Consider the following 17685-nt stretch of genomic DNA (forward strand, 5'->3'; position numbering starts at 1 on the left):
CATGACACTGATAAGTGTTTGAGATGAAATGATTTTTTAAAATGCAGAGAAAATGCTAACAGAATATTATATAGTTCCCCTAAAGATGCTTCTTCTAACCTCCAAGTATTAAATAAGATTGATCTAAATGTTAAGTACATATAAAGTATATATTTGCTAGTCATCTATAAATTTTAAGTACAATTCCAGTGATATACCTGTATCTTTTGGAAGAGAAGAACTAAACCTGCCGTTTCTTAGGCTAAGTAGACAATTCATAAGGTCCTTCCTTCCCCATTTATTCTGATTGCCAAGCTTTTGTTCAGTAAGCTCTTGGCATCTAGTAATTAACCAGTGACAGCAGGCAGTAGTGACCAAGAGAGATGGAGAGAATGATGGTGTAAGACAGTATATAAGGACAGTAAGCCACTGTATTTGTGGAACCACTGCATGTCAAAACTCCTTAACTCTCTAACAAGGCATTTTTGGTCTTTTAAGATTAAGGACAGTCCTTACATAAGGGACTCAGTTTCAAACTAAAGTACATCAAAAAGCAAATTATACTTCACAAACAACTTTAAAGAGGTAGCCACAAACCCAGCTGTTTTATATTGGCCTTCTAAATGAAGTCAGCACATGGATCCATGTGTGAGTGTCATGGACGTCAGTGATTATGTAACTGTAACTGAAAGAAAAAGGCACAGCTCTGCAGACACCCAAGAGAAGCTGGCATGTTTAATGTGGATGTAGAAGGGATAATGTCCATGGCAACTGATTGGAACACAACTGTCAGCAGCCTCAACGCAGGCTAAGACTGGGTTAAGCCCCAGGAGATGCAGAGAATGACTGAGGAAGCTGTGGTCTAAGGGCACAGTACAGAAGGTAGCTTGGAGTGTGCTGTGTTTCCTAGAGCCTTTTAAGTTGGGTGGTTGAGTAAAGGAGGGTGGAGGCAGGCTGTTCTACTTCCAATCCATGGATAAATCTCATTTTCTCAATGTAATACAAAGGCTGTTCTTCTATGATTGGCAAACACTATTTGTTCTTATCATGGAAACAGCATACTGCTATCAAGAAATAGGGAAAAGACAGTAAAAAAAAATGTGTGGAAAGAATATGGAATACCATGCAGCCATAAAAAATGATGAGTTCATGTCCTTTGTAGGGACATGGATGAAGCTGGAAACCATCATTCTCAGCAAACTGTCACAAGGACAAAAAACCAAACGCCGCATGTTCTCACTCATAGGTGGGAATTGCACAATGAGAACACTTGGACACAGGAAGGGGAACATCACACACCAGGGCCTGCTGTGTGGTGGGGGGAGGGGGGAGGGATAGCATTAGGAGATATACCTAATGGAAATGACGAGTTAGTGGGTGCCACAAACCAACATGGCACATGTATACATATGCAACAAACCTGCACATTGTGCACATGTACCCTAGAACTTTAAGTATAATTAAAAATGTATGGAAAGAATAATATGGGTTTCTAACTGAATGCTTGCTTTTGAAGAGCCCAAAAACAAACAAACAAAAAATTCTAAGAGCAGCAAACATCTACGTCTGTTATATTACTGAATTACTCTTTTTTAAAATCCTTATTTCATAGGAGAGATATTTACAATTTTGAATTACAACGTTTGAAAAACGTTGAAAATAACCTGAAAGGGGAAAGTTGACCTAAGCCATTTTATTCTCTTGAAAAAAACCCAAACTTTTGTATAATAGTAATCCCTGAACTGAGTATTTTTGAAGGTTTTTCAGATAATCTGATGTGCGAGGTTAGTTTGTTTTACTATTCAGTTGTTTGGAATAGTAGAGCATTATATGAGGCTCTTACTGGAGGCTTAATGGTATTAAGAGATTAAAAGCTTTCACATTGTTTGGTTTTTACATCTATAAATAAAACAAGTTGTTATCATTTTGTAATATTTAGCTTATATACATTTTTGTGAGAGTTTTGTGGGACTTGGAAAGTGTATGGACTAGCATCAGACACAAATTATTTTTCCATCTTTCTCACTTGGAGATTCAGGTAGCAGCATTTTAATCATCTCTTCCATTAAACCAAGATTACACAAAAGCGTTTGAGGACACTGAGGACTGGCACTTCTAATTTTGCTTCAGAAACCAGTACTCAAAATGTCTGGTTTGGAGGTCAGTTACACTGCTGTCTTTGTATAATCAGCCATTAAAAAATATTTTGGGGACATTTCTCAGAAGTCTCATCCCCATATTTTTGTTCTTAACACATCTCACCACAAACTCTACCACACCTATGGTTTGCAAACTTTGGGAAATGTCAGTATATGTCATTATCATGGTTATTAGTACTATTATTTGTTAAAAGCCCTTTGAAGGCAATTTATGTGACTTATATATAGTTAGTATTTTAATTTGGACATTCTCCAGTTATATGCAAAGATTAAAACTCAGCAGCTTCATTTTATAGAATTGGCATCTTGTAGATGGCTATGGGGACTGCTTGGTGTCTATAAATTATTATGTATATTTGTTGGACTGAAATCAAACTTAAAATCTTCCACATTTCAAGTGTTTTTATTCTGAGCAGTATGTACAAAAAATAACGCCATAGTTGTGTCTAATTCTGTATAGTTCAGCACCCTCCACAGGCTGTCAATCTCTGATTTGATCTACTTTTACCAGATTTAACAGATCCTTGAATTTACTTTACTGTCTATACTTCCTTTTTGCTCACATTGAGAATCAGACTAAACATGCATCTACTTCATTGAGGAACTCCAGATTGAGACATGCTGGGATTGACTCCATGGTTAGGGAAGATGGATGAAATGGAAACAAAACAGGAAACCTGTGCTTGGCATCTAATAGCAGTTGCTGAGGGTCATTCTGCTCTTGTAGTTGTGCCTGGATCGTTTGTATAAAGGCCACTGTTACCTGTTCTTCAAATTCATTCAGGGGAGGCTAAAGGTTTAAAATTTTGACAATCTGCTCGGTGCTGAGAGAGGCACACAGGGAGCAGATGGCCTCTGCATCCTCCTGGGTTTTCTTCTTTAATTGCAGGAGCTGGGCTGCTTGGATCAGAGGTTCCATGGTCTGAACTACTCCACTCTGGTGAAGGTTTCTTCCTCAAAACCACTCCTCAAGCTGACTTATATTGTACCTGAGTTGCATGCCTGTGCTCCAAGAGCAGACGTCCTTCCACAGGATCAGGTCATTAAGAGTCACTGCATTGACCATGTAGAAGAGCAGTTTGAATACCTTCAGGATGATCTCAGGGTCCAAGCCCTGGTCACACATGACTGTATGAAAGGCATTCATCTGGCAGATGATAGCTTCCAGGCGGTATGAGTTATCCCCATCTGCCATGCTGGAGGAGTGCTTCTGGGAGCCAGTGGGCTTCACACCAGATAGACCCTGAATGCTCTCATTTTCCAACATGGCAGAAACTATCATCAGCTGTAACACACCCTCAGCAATTTTAAAGAGCTGCTGGTAGATCTGAATGGAAAGGTCGCTCAGTACCTGATGGTATTCGGTGAGGTCAAAGTTCTTAAGGCAGTGTTCGTTGTGCTTTGCAGTATTCTGAGTCATGAAGCCCTCATCCCCGCTGTACCGCTTCAGACAGTGAAGAAGGTGGCAGGTGTTGGATAACAGGAATGACGTCATCTCAAAGTCATCACTGTGCTTCTTCAGGACTTTCTTAGTGCCGTTGGTGGTGGAGGTCATCAGGGAGTGCACCTTGAGATCATCGTTGGTTTGGTCCGTGAGCCGGATGCACATGTAGAGGATATAGGCGGGGAGACAGGGCACTGTGTCCAACAGCATCTGGGGCTTCAAGTCTGTCACCAGGTTGAGGATGAGGGCCTCGCCCTCTTTGTGGCACTCCAACATGCCCTGGAAATCCTTTTCTTTCCACTGAACTGTGACCTGCCTGTTGAACTCATGGTGCTTCCTCTCACTCTGGGCCAACGCCTGGGCAGCTTCTTCATGTAAATCTTCAGTTGCTTTTAGAGCTTCCTCTCATTCTTTTCCTCTTACTTTATTTTTCACCAAAGAACTTCCTATCAACTAGTATGTTGAATATTTTGCTTATTAACTTTGTTTATTGTCTTCTCCCTCGATTAGAATATTAGCCACTTGAGGACAAGGATTTGAGCCTGTTACATTCACTGCTGAATTTTAGGCTCCTGGAAGATACCCAGCATTCAATAGAGACCACACAATAAATATATGTCAAATAAATGAGTCTGTAAGTTCATCAATTTATTTGCCCATATGCATTAAGTTTTGCCCATATACATCCAATAACTCTTTTTATATGAAATCAACTGTACTATTTGCTTCATGTAACAGTTTAAAAATACATATGTGTGTATATAAATATATACAGAGATCATAGACCTAACTCCATCTATATATGTGTGTACGTGATATATATAAATATATACACACATATATATGACTGACATATATATATAAATATATACACACACATATATATGACTGACATATATATAAATATATACATACACATAGATATGACTGATATATATCTATCTTGTGTAAGTGGAATCAGGCAGTATTCAAACATACTTTCAATTAGTAATGACTATAGTTTAAATAAGAGAATGTTTAAAGATTCTGATAGTTTAAATAAGAGAAAGCAAACATCACTACTACTAGTATTGGGGGAAAAAGATTACAAATAGAGATATTATGATAAAAGCATACAATATTTTTTATGTTTGTGCACTTAGATCGATGTTCAAACTTTGGCTCACCTATACATGTATAGCACATTGGAATATGTGCTACAGTATGCCATTTATAAAGACTGAAAATAATAGTTTATAAACATTATTATTTATTTAGCAACATCATAAGCTTGGTTTCAAAAAAAATACCTGAATTACATAGCATAATCCCAGTGCTGGAGAACAGAACAGTAGCTGCCAAGGGTTAGGGTTGGCTGGAAGATATGATTAGTGAGGGATAACGTGAAAACGTGTACTTTGTTTGTGGTGATAGAGCAGTTCTGCATCCAGATAATGGTAATGGTTACATAAATCCACACTTCATAGATCTATACACACACATCACACATACATTCAAACACATCTGTACATGTAAAATCCTTAGAAATATGAATAGGGTCTGAACCTAAGTTAATGGTATGGAAACAATGTCAATTTCCTGATTTTGGCAATGTACTAGGTTAAGTTATATATAATCATTGGGGAAAGTTGCCTGAAAATAGCATAGTCATTCATTTTACTTCTTTTTTTAACTTCTTATGAGTCAAATTATTTTAAAACAAAAGGTATTAAGCAAAGACAAAAATTTGAAAGTTCAAAAATCAAAGCCCATATGAATTTGGACATATTATTTGATTTCTTTTGTAGATCTTGATTTCTTCACCTGTAAAAATGGAATAATAGTATGATTCCTATCTCATTATTGTCATGCTTAAATCATACCACTTAAGTAGGTGCCTGTATATATATATATATATATATATATATATATATACACACACACACAAACACACACACATATATCTATATATATGACTGACTTTGACTGACTTAGGTCTATGATTTAAGATGCGGAAATTGGAATTTACCAGACCATTTGTGAATTGATTTGTTCTTATGCTTCACCAACTGTCATGGTAAAGGACACCTTAGCCCCAGCTCATAGTATGAAAACACGTAAATGCTTCTATGTGCCCTAAATTTCTCTTGGTTAAACTTTATACTTTTTTTTTTGTTTATGACACAGAAATATGATCACAAAGCACATGTGTACCACAATACAAATTTCATGTATTTTGTCTCTGTATTATGTTTTCTTTCCATTTATGTCTTTTCAAGCTAACAATTCCTAATCTCCTAATACAGTGGGCCTTTCAAGCACTTACTTCTTTACATAGTCATGTTCTTTTAACTAGGATCTCACAGATAAAGTTATCAAAGCAAAGAAAAGGGTGAAGAACCTTGACTCCTTCCCCTCTCCATCCCCCACTGAATTCAATTCGTCCCAACCTTGTATTTGTTTTATTCTTCTGGAAAAGAAAATATAGTCAACACCCTCAATAAATATACAATCTAGTTAGAGAGATATGACTTCAGAGTAGGATTTCTTAGTTTTGATTTTGATTATCTTCCTTTAGATATTTGGAAAGACCAAAATGCTCTATGCTTATGGACTGCAAGCAGTATGAGTGGAAAACAAAAGTAATAAATGTTACTTCTGACTTTATTATAACGTTAGGATTGTTAATAGTTAACAATTACTTACTGAAGGAAGATTTAAATTGAATATTTCTAAATGGGAAAAATTTAAAAAGCAGGTGAGTCCATAAATTTTAGGACCCAGAATCTACTGAGCTAAAAACTCAATGAGAGTTAATTCTCTGTTGGTGTTGTAGCAATTCTTGAGGTTATTTGTGAAGACTCACATGAGAGCTAAACAATAAAAGAGGACTGAGACCATTTCAAGGGATGGAGAACACCTTCCTTTCTTGTTCAGATGATGCTCTGAGACATCGCTGTTTATTTTGACTGCCTCTTTTTAAACAAACTTCCACTTAGGAACTTAAAAACCACCTGAAAACCAACAGCCACAAAAAAGTGGGGAACTCAGTGTTTAAGCATTATTGTTCACCAGACACAGTACTGGGCACTTACATAAATGGTATGGTTTAAGCATGACAATAATGAGATAGAAATTCTACTATCATTCCATTTTTACAGGTGAAGAAATCAGGGTCTACTAAAGAAATCAAATAATATGTTCAAATTCATAAGGGCTTTGATTTTAGAAATTTTAGATTTTTTGTCTTTGTTTAACACCAATTATTTTTAAATAATTTGACTCACAAGAAGTTAAAAAATAGTAAAAAGAATGACCGTGTTATTTTCAGCCAACTTTCCCCAATAATTATATCTAACTTAACCTAGTATGTTGCCAAAATCAGGAAATTCACATTGTTTCCATACCATTAACTCAGGTTCAGACCCTATTCATATTTCTAAGGATTTTACATGTACTCTTGTGTAGGTGGGTGTGAGTGTATGTGTGATGTGTGTGTATAGATCTATGAAGTGCAGATTTATGTAACCATCACCATAATCTGGATGCAGAACTGCTCTATCACCACAAAGAAAGTACATGTTTTCATGTTATCCCTCACTAATCACATCTTCCAACCAACCCTAACCTTTGGCAGCCACTGATCTGTTCTCCAGCACTAGGATTATGCTTTGTAAATCAGGTATTTTTGAAGCCAAAGCTCATGAGGTTGCCAAATAAATAATAATATTTTATAAAAATGTTATTTTCAGTCTTTATAAATGGCATACTGTAGCACATATTCAAATGTGCTATACATGTATAGGTGGCAAAGTTTGAACACGGATCTAAGTGCACAAACATAAAAAATATTGTACACTTTTATCACAATATCCATATTTGTAATATTTTCCCCCAAAAGCTAGTAGTAGTGATGTTTGCTTTCTCTTATTTAAATTATCCGAATTATAGTCATTACTAATTGAAAGTGTGTTTTAATACTGCCTGATTCCACTTACGTAAGATATCTAAAATAGTTAAACTCCTAGAAATAGAGTAGAATACTTGTTGCCAGGGTCTGGAAGGAGGGGAAATGGGGGGTTGCTGTTCAATGGGTATAAAATTCAGTTATAACAGATGAATAAGTTCTAGAGATCTGCTGTCAACAGAGCAGGTAGAGTTAACAGGATTGTATTGCACAGTTAAAAATTTATTAAGAGGATATATCTCATGTTAAACATACTTACTTCATTAACAGAAAAAAATGGAATATTTTACACATAAAATTACATATATGCCTGAATTTCTCATTTAGTTTCACAAATTGTACTGGTGCTAAAAAGGTATTTTTGCATTAAAAAACATCTAACTGAAGGAAAAGTTACAAATGAGTGATCATTCATAAATAAAATATAATCATAGGGACTGCTGTTTTTCCATTTTGAACACCCTCCACAATTAGTCTTAATAATTATGTTGACTGAATGCAAAATAATGATTTCTCAAGAGGCAATAGAAAATAGAGAATAAGTCCATTCTTGAGAAAATGTATAATTAGTGAAAGTAATTTTTTCATCCTCTTTTCTTATTTAAATCTCAAGTACTCTCTGCCACTCTGTGCTCTTCTTTCTGGGGTAAAATATGCCAGCTATCCACAGTCAGGGCATTCTCTAACCACTCCTCCTTAGAGATGTCTACAGACTTTTACTCAGCTAGACTGTCTTGTTGCCTGTCTTCATATCAACTTCGCAAGACGTGTGGACCATTCTCTTAGGCCCCTGCATGGCAGTGCATAATATATTCCATGCTAATTATCTAATGAGGTTCACTAAATTAATCTTTTATTATACCACATAAAATACTCTTAGATCTAACAGTACAAAAATTTCCAATTATGGGCCGGGCGCGGTGGTTCACGCCTGTAATCCCAGCACTTTGGGAGGCCGAGATGGGCGCATCACGAGGTCAGGAGATCGAGGCCATCCTGGGTAACATGGTGAAACCCCGTCTCAACCAAACATACAAAAAATTAGCCAGGTGCGGTGGCGGGCACCTGTAGTCTCAGCTACTCACAAGGCTGAGGCAGGAGAATGGCGTGAACCCAGGAGGTGGAGCTTGCGGTGCGCCCAGATTGCGCCACTGCACTCCAACCTGGGCGACAGAGGGAAACTCTGTCTCAAAAAAAAAAAAAAAAAAAAAAAAAAAGAAGAAAATTCCAATTACATCACTCCTTTGAATTACATCCTAAGACTAATTTAAATAGGATATCACAAAAATAGAAATGATAGCGACAGAAAATGGTCCCAATTTTCACTGCACTGTTGCTAAGACCACCTTGCCACTCATCATTATAGAATGCCTTTCAGGTAACATAATAAGAGCCATTTTTAAAATGGAACCTTACTATACCCATGTGTGACAGGCAGAGGGACTCTATTATTATTCATAGTTTACAGATGAAGCACTTAGATTTGCCCCAGGTCACTGGCTTATTCAATGACAGGCTAAGACAGAATCAAGTTTTATTCTCAAATAAGACCATTAAGAAGAGGATTGATCCAAATGAATTATAAAATTTTCTTACAGCCCCAGTAACAATAATAGATAAGCTAATGATTTCTTTAATAAAAATCTGATATGACAAGTAGAATGTGACAGAATCAACATGATCAATTAATCAGATTTGGGTAGTAGTTTGGTAGCTAAATGTTGGATACTCTTGGACATAAAGATGACAGTATTTATGACGATAAAGATGACCATTCCACAGTTTGAGAATTTCTACAGAGAGAGAGATGAAGAAAATTTCTGAAGTTATTGAAACTGTGTGAAGATGAATTATTTGGTTGATGAACTGCTATCATTCTAAATGGACTTCACTTTCTCAAAAAATAACGCATAAGGATGAAATATGTATTGAATGAAAATTATATTTTGTTTTTCCATTTTTTACCTAATAAAAAAATCAGAAAAACAGATTTTTTTTAAAAAAAGAAAAGATGACTATAATAGACAATGGAGACTAGTAGAGGCAGTAGGGAGGGCAGCCAGGGTTGAAAAACTACAGGGTATTAAGCTTCGTATCTGCATGATGAGATCAGTCATACCCCAAACCTCAGCATGGCACAATATACCCGGGTAACAAACCTGCCTAGACATTTGTGTAAAATGAGATGATTGCAGGGTAGTTTTAAAAGTCATTCCCCTTATGAAAATATGGAATGTTGTGCACATTATTTCATAGACTTTGTGCTTAGTTAAAGGTCTTAACCAAAAATTCTAAATGATTTCTCCTATTAATAAATAAATATCAATAACATCATTTTAATGGGCTCTATGAAGACCTTATTGTGTGATTGTATCATAATTCAACAAGTGCCCTATTGTTGAACACTTAGACTCTTTCTGATTATTTCCCTTACAAAAAATGCTATATTATACATTGTTGTATATATTTTTAAGTTATGAAATTGTTAGGGCAAAAGGTGAATAAATGTAAGGTCTTTGATAAATACTGTCAGAATTCTCTCCATAGAGGATACGATAAAGCATCTTTTCATTTGAAGGAGCAAGAATAACTGCTAAATACTTCTGAGACTTCCAGTACTTTTTTAGTTTTAAGTTTTGTTGTTGTTTATTTGGTTTTTTGGAGGTTTTCTGTTTTGTTTTATAAGTAGGTTTCAGTATTACTAAGTATTCAGTCATGGTGGATATTCAAAGAATAATTTCTCTCTTTCGGATTATTCCTCTAACACTATGAGCAAGTATCACTGTGTTCTTTCTCTAAAGGAAAATATAAAGCATAGACAAATTAAATGCTGCTCAGATTCTAAAACTATGAAAATATAACAATGGAGAAACAAATAGCAAGTCTGTAGCTACTCAATGACTTTAGCATTGAGTGGATCCTAAAATGCCTATTTTTGCACAGAATGAAAAAGATACAGCAGGTTCCTTTGGAAGATCAAAGTGAGAAATTGACTACAGCTTTAACAGCCTTAAAATAAATTTTTGGCAGAATGGAAAAGTATGCATAATTGAGAAAAGTACACTAATCTGTAGACTAAAATAGATATAAAAACAGGCTAAACCATAATGCTGCTGCCTGTTGTTTTGACAACAATCTTCCACCTGTCCCTGACTGCTGTGTTTAGGGAATCAAAGTTTAGAGCTGAAAAAAATAGGAGGTTGGAGAGTTTAGGAGGAAGGCAGCGTAGGGCTGTGTAAATTGCAGAGAAGTCGGAGCCAGAAGACTTGAGTGGCATGCAATTGTGGATGAGCTATGAAATCCGGCAGCCTGCCTTTAAATACCAACTCAGACATTTACTAATCCTATGATCCCAGGCAAATACCATATCCTCTCTTTGGCTCAGTTTCTACATTTTTAAATAGGGATAAAAATAGTGCCTTACTGCCGGGCGCGGTGGCTCAAGCCTATAATCCCAGTAGTTTGGGAGGCCGAGGCAGGCGGATCATGAGGTCAGGAGATCGAGACCATCGTGGCTAACACGGCGAAACCCCATCTCTATTAAAAATGCAAAAAATTAGCTGGGCGTGGTGGTGGGTGCCTGTAGTCCCAGCTACCGGGGAGGCTGAGGCAGTAGAATGGCATGAACACGGGAGGCGGAGCTTGTAGTGAGTCGAGATCACGCCACTGCACTCCAGCCTGTACGACAGAAGGAGACTCCGTCTCAAAAAAAAAAAAAGTGCCTTATTTTCCCAGTGCCTGACTCATATTATTTATTAAATATTAGCCATTCTTTTATTATATAACTAGATTGGAACTGGGCAGGTCACCTTACCTTGTGTCTCAATTTCTTCAACTGTAAAATGAAGTAGTTAGACAATGTGAGCATGTGATATCACAACTAGATGTGAAAGTCTATGGTCCTATCACAACAGCAACAACAACAAACTCACTGGATGCTATCATGCTACCATTAGAGTAGGTTTGGAAATGATCCGAAGCCACCAAAGTGAATATGAAAATAAAGAATTCAAAGCACAGTAGGGGAGTAAAGGAGAGAGGGGAAATAAGAAAAGTCACTTTTACAGATAGATTTTTTACATCTACGTTTATCATCTGATACTATAATTATATCAAATATGTGATTGATTGCATAGGCAATAAAGTTACTATAAAACAGTCATTTGTGCATTGCAAGAAGAGTGGTTTTTTCCAACTTCCTTTTGTAAACCAATAAGTGAATGAGGCAGATCTCAAGTGATTTAGAGATTTTGCTTTGCAAGGTGGAGGATACACCTGGGAAAAAGAATCACAAGTCACAAGTAGGCGATGTCCTGTGCTTTTTCTAAAGAGGGTTTTGGGAACTTCAGTATTTAAAGGAGAAAGAGGAAGCAGGCCGGAAATTAAAACAGGGGAGGAAAAGAAGGAGAGAGGGAAGGCAAGGAAGCAAATGGCTACATTCTTGTGAGGCTCTGATTAGTGCTCAGTGAATCTGTATGTTACATGTGGCAAAAACAGGAGGAAGGAGTCAGTTGTGCATTCATCCTCTCAGTAAATCTACATTTTACATAAGTTAAAGTAAGCATATGAAATTACAGCTGTTTGGGAACAAAAGGATGGCAGTTTTTGCATGACTCAGGTTCCAAGCTTAATTTTCCTTTGTCATAGTGAGTTTGGGGTCCTGAGATTTTATTTTCCTTTCACACTTTCTACCAATATAAAGCTTCCTCATAGATGCCTTCTTTTTTCAAACATTAACAACCCTCGTGGTTTTCTCTCATTTTGAGTACAGAAAACATAATACTGTACAATAATTTTATCTGTCTTAAATACAAGACTGCTTATGATTCACTTAAAATAAAAAAATGGCTCCACATTTCTGGCTTTTAGTTGGATTATGATTTCAACCCCCAAAATCAGAACTTTTTAACCTTGAGTTTGAGTTTTACAGACCCAGTAAAGTGGAAATATAGACTTTTTCTTAGGACAGTGTTATGACACTCAAAAGAATCGTGGCCAAACTTAATTACCTGTTGCAAACATCATTGCAGTTTTTTACTGAACTATCAGAGACTTTCTTGTGCCTATCACAGTGTATATGCTAAATACATATTAGAGGGCCAGGCACGGTGGCCCATGCCTATAATCCCAATGCTTCGACAGGCCAAAGCAGGAGCATTGCTTGAGGCCAAGATTTTGACACCTGCCTGGGCAACATAGCACAACCCCATCTCTAAATTTTTTTTTTAATTAGCCAAGCATGGTGGCACATGCCTGTAGACGAAGCTACTTGGGAGGCTGAGATGGGAGGATCAATTGAGCCCAGGAGTAAGGTTACAGTGAATTATGATCACACCCCTGCACTTCAGCCTGGGTGACAGAGCAAGACCCTGATTCTAAAAATAAAAAATAAATTAAAATACATAAATACATAAATAAGTATTATGGAATCAACAAATAAATAAATTGAAAAAAGGATTGAGTAAAATTACTTAGTAATGAGGCCTTTGTTGTCTATCCTTATATAAAATAAATCCCCAGGCCCCCACATCCCCATTACTGTTCTTATTTTTCTCCATACCATTCATAGTCATGTTATACTACATATGTATTTGTTGATGGTCTTTCTCTTACTGGTAGAATGTAAGCTCCATGATAGAAGAGACGTTGTTGATGTTTTCCTTTGTATTTTTTTCACTGCTTAGTTCCCAGTGCACACAGTAAGCACACAATAAATATTTACTGTATGGATATTTAAGCAAGTCACTTCCCTCAATTTCTTCAAATTATTTATGTCACTTTGAAGGTAAAATCTCTCTTCTATACATCATTTTTCCTTCAATCTCCACTTTTAATATCTGTCACTGGCAAACGTAATAAGTATACTCATTGTTCAGGTCAATAATGAGAAATTTTAAGCACTTTATTAAATATTTATTGAGTGTTCCTCTATAATGGACACTCTACTATACATTTCTGCCTTATTTGTGGAATGTATTCAATGTAATTATGCCACACAGGTAGACTTCCAGATCCTTGTGCCAAACTTACTTTCCTTGGCTTTGTTGGAAAACACATACTGTTATGAAGCTCACTTTAAGGCAAATATTTCTTGAAAATCCAAAACTGATAGATATATGTATGTAGGTTTCCTTCTTATATGTCTTTTACAAGCAATGAAGTTGTATATCTCCTTTAGTGTTTAATGTGTTTCATCAGATAATGCCCTAGAAGTTTTATCAAATTTTTCTGTCCACCTTTTGAAGGTGTATGAGAGTGAAAAAATGCAGTCTGCTGCTTCACTAATAAAACTAGGACAAATGCCATTCCAACTGAAATATGTGAAACACTTGGTTTTATTAATTTGAAGCATTTTAAACCTCTAAATTTGGACTCGAGTAAAGACATTTTATAGAAAAACTGAAAATTTTTTGGTTTATTTTTTAATCTTGATAACTTGTAATAGTTTACAGCCACAGTGGCAGCTTTTATATGTGTACATGCATTTAAATACAGTTTCATAAATAGCCATGTGGCAAAATATCTGCCTCTAGGCAAAAAAAAATATTGGCCACTAAATGAACATCTTTAAGTAATATTGAAAATAGATGTGAGGTAATTTTTTATCTAAAGTGACTGTAGTCTATATTAAGACATACTCACTGTAACAATTCAAGTTTTAAAATCCTTGTTTTATAACTCAAAAGTGTGTCTTTTCCAAAAAACACATCTTTACATTTATTGCTATTGTACATTCATTTGGCAGGAAACAGGGATGTTTGATGTCTTGCAATGATAAAACAATCATATTCAATAGAAAATTATCTCACATTCTGCATGACTTTTGAACATTCTATAAGATAATTACATAAGTGAAAAACCAATTTGTAGATATCTGAGTGAGTACAACCATTTAATAAATGTGAATAAAGCATTTCAGAACATTTTAATGTACACTGCATTTTCTGATAGTAAGATTTTAGGTTAAAATAAGATTATACTTTAAAAAGCTTACCATTTTGAAAAAAATCATATCACTGTTGGCAATGCCTTTTTCATATTTGAGATGCTAGTCCAACATATTGCATATCCATTTGTTTTTGTTTGATTTTATTGTTATTACATTCATGGTAATACTAAAATACACACACACACAATTACTTAGGTTTTTTTTCAATAAAAAGCCCAAAGAAAAATGCTGACAACGTTCAGTTGAAATTTTGAAATTGGGTTTTATAATTCTGCCCACATAGCAAAAGCTGAAATGGTCTATGAAGATGTAGTTTTTGGAAGAATGAAGCAAGTAGTAAAACCAGCAAAACCAAGTGAAAATTATACAAGGAAACACAATAATAAGTTAACAAAAAAAAATACACTTTTTCTTCATGTTGACAAGACATGATTTATTCCTTTCTAATATTTTCCCATCTCTTATAAATATATAAGCTTGCTTGTTAATACTTTGTCTAACTCTAATTTTTATTCTGTTACCAATGTCATTAATACTTTATTTTTCTTTATTTCTCTTGTAAAGTGACTTCTGAACTTCCTAGTTTGTTTAAACTATTGCAAGGTCAGAAAACCAAACACTGCATATTCTCACTCATAGGTGGGAATTAAACAATGAGAATACTTGGACACAGGCAAGGGAACATCACACACTGGGGCCTGTCATGGGGTGGGGGGCTGGGGGAGGGAAAGCATTAGGAGAAATACCTAATGTAAATGACAGGTTAATGGGTGCAGCAAACCAACACAGCACATGTATACATATGTAACAAACCTGCACGTTGTGCACATGTACCCAAGAACTTAAAGTATAATAAAAATAAATAAATACATAAATAAAATAAAATGAATAAAAAAGAAATACAAACATATTAATCATAAGTAAATGAAACATCTGATAATCTCATTATGTCTGGTAGTAATGTCACCTCTGAGTATTTAAATATTCATCTACATATTTCTTTGCTAAATTTCCTTTTATTTCTCCTTTATATTAAACTTTTTTTTAGAGAGCATAACTCCAAAGCATCTTTTATTAATATAGAAAGGACATATTTAGCAAAAGACACAAAGCAGGGAAGTGTCAGGCCTGAGGCCTGAGCTGTGCTGAGGGAGAAGGAGGCTCCGGACAAGTGCTGGGAAGGGCTGAGTGGTGGGGGCCACAGAAAGTTCCAGTGGGCAACACTGTCGGCCGGTCATGGGTGGGACTCACGGGGACCTCACTGCTAACTCTTGTTGCGTTGGTGGGGTGGGGTGGGGAGGGGGGTCCTTAGTGCTGCCACCTGGAGTGAGAACCGCCCCTTGGTTCCTGGAGGGCACCCATCAAGGGACACAGGACAGGAAGCCCAGGATGGTTAGTGCAACTAGGGATGAAGGCCAGGGAGAAGCAGGTGCTCTGAAATCCAGACACAGAGGCCTAGGAGCTTCCTGTTAAGTGTGGGCATTCCACTCTGTCTCTACCAGGCACTCTGACTAGGGATGGATGATACCTCTCTTCGGGCGCTTCACGGCACTCTTGCTGCAAGCATAGGTGGGCCAGATCCCCTTGCCCATCTCCCCTGTGACCAACAGCAGTTCCGTGTAGGTGCTCTGGGAGCCCTGGGCACCAGGTGGTTTCATGGCCTACACACAACCGATGGTAGGCGGTCCAAAGTCTTTAAACAGCGGTCTGAAAGGGGCAGTGGCTCCCGGCCCTGAGCCCGACGGCGATGGGACGCTTCCTGTAGGGACCGGAGTGCCTGGCCCAGGGGTGCTGGAGCCGGGGGTGCTGCTGGGGGCAGGGGTGGTAGGTTTGTAGGACATCCCCAACTCCTGGGCGCTGGGGAAGCCAGCAGGCTGCTCTTCAGGGGTTGGCTGTGGGACCGCTCAGCAGCGATCTGATTGGCAAGCAGTCTGCACGCCCCCTGGTAAATCTATATTAAACTTTTTAACTGCAATTTGTATTACTCTAAATACAGTTCAAATATTCTCCATGAAAATTTCACATTTGAGTTGAGACATCCTAAAATGTAAAATACACAATGGATTTCAAAGATTTCATATGAAAAAAGAATGCAAACTATGTCTAACAATTTTTATATTGATTACATATTGACCCAATATTTTGGATATATATTGGGTTAAATAAAATATACAATTTTAAAAAATCATGCTACATTTTTGTTAAAAAATTTAAATAAACTATATATGAAATTATTTCTTGGGATAGAAAAGGGGACATGATTAAATATGTACTTAAACTTTTTTCAAAAACATATCTTTAAAACACATGTTCAAACACAACAAAAGTATTTTAATTTTGAATAGGTAAAATAAACTTATTCCTGCTAAAATTCAATCATGGCATGATTTCCTTTGTATGCATTTGAGGACTCTGTTTATAACCGAGATACAAACATAAAACTTTTGAAACTCTTCTAAGAATGTCTAACACAAATTACCTGTATAGATATCACGGCACAGACGATGCTGAGGCCGGACTGACTGAAGAAGAACAGGCTGAAGATGCTGTACTCGCACAGCAGCTGGCCCCCAGGTTACCCACCCTTCATGTACATGGCGATGGTCACCTGGCTCACCAGCAAAGTGAACAACAGGTCGGTGGCAGCCAGCCGCATAACTGTGTAGAAGGTGGTCTCCTTCTGCTCCTTGCGCAACTTGCACAGCACCACGATGGCCACCAGGTTGCCCACCACCCCGAAAATGGACGGTCCCATGCTGTCCAGCAGATCGGGCTCCAGGCCAAGGACACATTGGCCTGGGAAGGGGTTAACATGACAGTGGCTGGTGGTACGCAGCCCTGGAGTGCGAAGCTGAGTCTGGAGATGGCAGAAGAGAGACAAAGCCACCATGAGTGAAATGACCACCTGCAGGGCATTAGACCCGCGCCCAGGAAACGGGATGCTAACATGACAAGGGAGGAACTCAATCCCACTCTCTGGATTGCAACCACTTACCAACGGCAGCCACCCAAATCTCCAGGCTCCCTCTGCTCCTGCCAGCAGCACACCCTTGCTGATCTTAATATTTATAAACTGAGCCTCCCATTCCTCTTCCTCCCCCCAGCCTATCTCACTCCACTGACAAGACCCATCTCCAGGGAAAGGTAGCTCCCTAGTATTATTCCCGACAGATTCTGAGTTAATAAAATGCACATTGAAACCCTGGAA

At 37.2% G+C, this 17685-nt stretch overlaps 2 pseudogenes; both read right to left on the reverse strand.

The window, feature by feature from the left end:
- Nucleotides 1-2709: 2709 nt before the first annotated feature.
- LOC129395172 (unconventional myosin-Vb-like) lies at nt 2710-12553 on the reverse strand (annotated as a pseudogene).
- Nucleotides 12554-15946: 3393 nt separating this feature from the next.
- On the reverse strand, nt 15947-16318 carry LOC117978888 (cyclin-dependent kinase 2-associated protein 2-like; annotated as a pseudogene).
- Between the last annotated feature and the right edge of the window lie 1367 nt (nt 16319-17685).

Source organism: Pan paniscus, chromosome 15 (genome assembly GCF_029289425.2).
Source record: "Pan paniscus chromosome 15, NHGRI_mPanPan1-v2.0_pri, whole genome shotgun sequence".
In the NCBI taxonomy this organism is placed as follows: Eukaryota; Metazoa; Chordata; class Mammalia; order Primates; family Hominidae; genus Pan; species Pan paniscus.